This window comes from Myotis davidii, unplaced genomic scaffold (assembly GCF_000327345.1).
Source record: "Myotis davidii unplaced genomic scaffold, ASM32734v1 scaffold332, whole genome shotgun sequence".
Lineage (NCBI taxonomy): Eukaryota > Metazoa > Chordata > Mammalia > Chiroptera > Vespertilionidae > Myotis > Myotis davidii.
This window is the reverse complement of record NW_006285779.1, coordinates 4744193-4748863: the sequence shown is the minus strand read 5'-3', so window position 1 is coordinate 4748863 and position 4671 is coordinate 4744193. Positions and strand designations below refer to the sequence as shown.

Below are 4671 nucleotides of genomic sequence, written 5' to 3'. Positions count from 1 at the left end.
ACAGCATTCTAGCCGAAACCGGTTTGGCTCAGTGGATAAAGCATCGGCCTGCGGACTGAAAAGTCCCAGGTTCGATTCCGGTCAAGGGCATGTACCTGGGTTGTGGGCACATCCCTAGTAGGGGGTGTGCAGGAGGCAGCTGATTGATGTTTCTCTCTCATCAATGTTTCTAACTCTCTATCCCTCTCCCTTCCTGTCTGTAAAAAATCAATAAAATATATTTTAAAAAAAATAAAAAATAAAGAGATCTGCAAAAATATAAAACAACGTTTTAAGAATCAAATGTTCATTGCTTAGAAAACTAGTTATTTTTGCTAAAAATATACTATTTATATTAGTATGTCATGGCTTTTAAAAAATGAACAAACATTTTAAAATTTCTCAGTTTTTATAGCGAATATGGTAAAATATAAATAGACCCACGTAAGCAAAGCTCTTGTTGTCCATTTGCTAGTGATTCTTCAATTCTATCAAATAAATGAACTATACCTTCCCTCCAAAACAAGCTCCATGCTGCTAACTTCCTTTTTTCCTCTAATTTCTTCCTTCAGAATATTTATTCCATTCATTACTTGCTCTTTGTTTCCACCTTAGTCCAACTCACGTTATCTCACTCTTATAAATCTTGCCCTTAGACACTGTCTCTTCCAGTCTACCAAGTGATTCCTGCCCAAGATTATAACCACATCAATTTTATCGTATCCTTTCCCGCTCAAACATTTACCATGAAGCATGAAGGCTTCTTCCTTCTGTCAAAGGCTGCTTCTCTAATAACCCTGTTCTTACTGCCTGGAATTTATAAAAAACAAGTTTGCACTGGATACTCTCTAAAGAGGTTTAGTTACTAAGCTACATGTTTCACCTCAATGTAACTTGGCATTCCTACCCACTCATACTACCCCTGCTCCCACCCCCAGCTGTCCAGTATATATCACCAATGAGACCCTATTTCACATGAAAGGACTCTCATTGTCTCCTACACAAGCCTCTTCATCTGAAACCTTAGCATGCCACTCTAAAGAACCTAGAAGACCACGTTCATCTTATGTAAATGATCATAGTAAACGATCCATATTACTAATTTTGACACTTATATTTTTATATACTACACAGCCTCTAATGTAAAATTTTGCACTTAGTGGTAGGCACCCAATACATTTTCACTGATTTGATACTGTATTCCTGAAAAATAAGATCTTGGTCCTATATTTCTATATTCCTTTAATTTATGATTCAATGCCCATTGGTCAGAGCTTATGGCCCTGATAACTACAAGTGATTTCCCCTCACCAGCTCTAAGGCCATTCCATCAGTGCCACAAGGGAGCTCGCTGGAGACAGCTACTGTTCAGACACAACAGGCCTTTTGGTGAATAGGCCTGTTGGTGATTAAGAATAAAAGCATGCCATACCTCCTACTCTACTGGCTTTGAAATGCACTGGACTTCTTAAAGCTGTAGAATTATAGTATTTTCCTTGTTTTGCCAGATCCCCATGAAACTCTTATAATAAGCCTTGTTTTCCTATTTTCAGCTGGGTGACGAACTTACTAAGCTTTATTTCCTGACTAGAGGCTTGGTGCACAAATTCGTGCACAGGTGGGGTCCCTTGGCCTGGCCAGTGATCAGGGCCAGCCAGCGGGGGGGTTGGGGGGGGAGACCTTGGGAGGTTGGCCAGCCGGCCATGGGGGGAGGGACCGCAGGAGGTTGGCTATGGGAGCACACTGACCACAAGGGACAGCTCCTGTATTGAGCATCTGCCCCCTGGTGGTCAGTGTGCGTCACAGTGACCAGTCAACCGGTCGTTCAGTTGACCAGTCCTAACAATCGCTTAGGCTTTATATATACAGATAGACTGTCATTCTGTTGGTTGTTTCTATATAATAAAGGTGGGTTTTTTTTAAATCCCCATTTAGCTTCCTGAAAAGCACTTTAGAGATCATTGTTCAACACCCTTATTTTATAATCCTGTTTGCTGAATTTTAGCATGAGTCTCTCATTTTCATCTGAAAGGCCCATGCAGCTATTCCCCTGACATCCTAGGTGACCCCTTAGGAATGCAGGCTACCTCGTGGTCATTTCTAGACTTCTGAGGCACCAACATGAGGAACTCCTGGCGTACAGTGGCCGGATGTCGAGAACAGAAAAGTAAGAAGTGTGGCGGCTCTTAGCCTGAGCCTGTCACTCACCACAATTAATCCCAGAGGCCACACCGCTGGTTTCCTCTGGCTGGACTTTTTATTTAAACAAGAACCGCATCAGGAATAAATGAGAATGAATGCAAGTCTTCTTAGGATCTGAATACAAGGGATCTGACTCTGAGTATTGGATCCCTCGTTGAGTCCTAATGCCCAGGGCACTGTGTGCTGTGTGCAGAGGAACCATGTATTTTACTTAGGTTTACATATGAGCGATATCAGAACCTTAATCCTGATATCTCACATCACAGATTTGACTGATAAATATTTGTAAATAAGTTGTTCAGTTTAGTTTTTATTGGTCCTTTTTGAGGGATGAGGAAGTGGCCTAGAAACAAAGTTATAGGCAAGGAATAAGCATTGTGTTATGTAGGCCAATGCTTAGTGATGTTCATCTCCCACTAATTTTTTTCTCTTTTCTTTGTGATACTCTCATTTGTATGTGTGTGTAGGGGGGGCAGGGGGCTCTCTTTTTTCCTCCCTCTCTTTATTTTTTGGTATAGTCAGTGGCCCTGGCTGCATTGATCCTTCTAAGAGATAGACTTGTGGCTGAGTTTAAATATAACTCCAAATACAGGGAACAGTCCAAAACAATAAGATAGCCTTGGGAAAAGGAGAAAGGGTGACATCTGCTGGAAGAATCTCTGGGGTTCTGGTTAGAATCTCCCCGGAAAAATGTACATGCACACAAAACTCCAGCTAATTATTGGGAAACAAGGTCCCCCAAAGCACCTCTGTGAACTCTAGGAATCCCAGGTTAAGGAAAATAAACATAGCCCAGCCATTGTGGCTCAGTGGTTAAGCATCGATCTATGAACCAGGAGGTCATGGTTCAATTCCCTGTCATGGCACATGCCCGCGGGTTTCAGGCTCGATCCCCAGTAAGAGGTGTGGAGGAGGCACCTGATCAATGATTCTCTCTCATCATTAATGTTTCTATCTCTCTGTTCCTCTATGAAACCAATAAAAAAGAACAATAAAAATAGCTCATCTTTGCCCTGGTGTTTCTCAGTGGTTAGAACATTGGACACTGCACCAGAGTCGGTTTTAATTCCCGGTCAAGAGCACGTACCTGGGTTGGGGTTTCCTCCCGATCCCCAGACAGGGGGCATGGAGGTGGCCCTGTCTCCACACCCTCTGACTGGCCTGACTTGGGCCACAGCCCTCCCGTGGGAGGTGAGTAGGGACAGATGAGGTTCCCTGCCATCACACCTTGATCTATACCGCCTGCCTTCCCAACACTGCTTAGCAAGGAAGTACACAGAACGCAGACAGAGTCTCAGTATAAAGTGAAGTATACGAAACTTCCAAATTTGGTTTTGAGATTAAGATCAAAATGCAATATTCCTTTCTTCTTACTAACCAAGGGTTAAGGAGGTTTGTGAGGTTTCTCCCTCTCCCTACCTCCTACCTCCTACCTCCTCTCTCTCTCTCTCTCTCTCTCTCTCTCATATGCAGGGTTTAAAAAATTAAACCATACTCAAAAGAGCAAGTAACAATATTAATAACATATCCAGTAAATTCTACCATTTTGAGACCGTTTTCTGAATCATCACAAAATTGCATTGATATAAGTGTCTGTGCTTATGCAGAAATGCACAGGCTACATCAAGTATACTTGTTGAAACACTTAACAGTCCATCTTTAGAAGGTCACATGTCTATTAGAGCAGCGATCACCAACTGGTGGTCCAGGGACCACTGGTGGTCTGTGAGGTCCAAAAGATAGGCGACCACTGTATTAGAGTACAAAAGTGGGAAACACTTGGAATATCATTTGAGACCTGGCTATGACTATCCATTTTAAACTGGTTCTGATAAGAACTTTAATAATGTTACCGAATGTATGGTAGTAAAATGGGCCTATTTTACATCTGCCTTTTAATTTCCATACCACGTCTGCTGCCCTATTATGCATTAATAAATAATAATGTGGTTAGCAAAACCATATCGGTTTTTATGAGAAAGAAGATATATGTAGTCAAGTGTGGCCATAGCATGGGGCAGTGGAAAAACAATGCTGGACTTGTAATCCACTGAAAGGACTTCACATTCTGAGGTCCAAACTTCTCACCTGCAGGTAACATTGTTTGAACCTCATTTTCATCATTTATTAAATGCAGTTAATAATACCCATTTTGCAATCTCCCAGGTCTGTGTTGAGGATCAAATGAGAATGAAGCTGTGAGGAAATACTGTGGAAATTATAAAATGCTGCTAAAACAGAAGGCATTGGCATTATCAGCACCGTCTTAGTATTGCTGAAGACCTTCCAGAAGTTAGCCACTTGTAAAAAGTCCAAAAATGATCTATTTATCAAAATAGACCAACTCTACTGATCTAATTTTTTAAAATATATATTTTTTATTGATTTCAGGAAGGGAGGGAGAGGGAGAGAGAGAGAGAAACATCGATGATAGCGAGAATCTTTGATCGGCTGCCTCCTGCTTGTCCACACTGGTGATCAAGACTGCAA

General features: G+C 41.7%; 1 protein-coding gene across 1 annotated transcript in view; it reads right to left on the bottom strand.

Moving 5' to 3' along the window:
• Positions 1-4671, bottom strand: part of DNMBP (dynamin binding protein) — an 86698-nt gene that overhangs the window by 59959 nt on the left and 22068 nt on the right. The gene's annotated exons all lie outside the window — the stretch shown is intronic.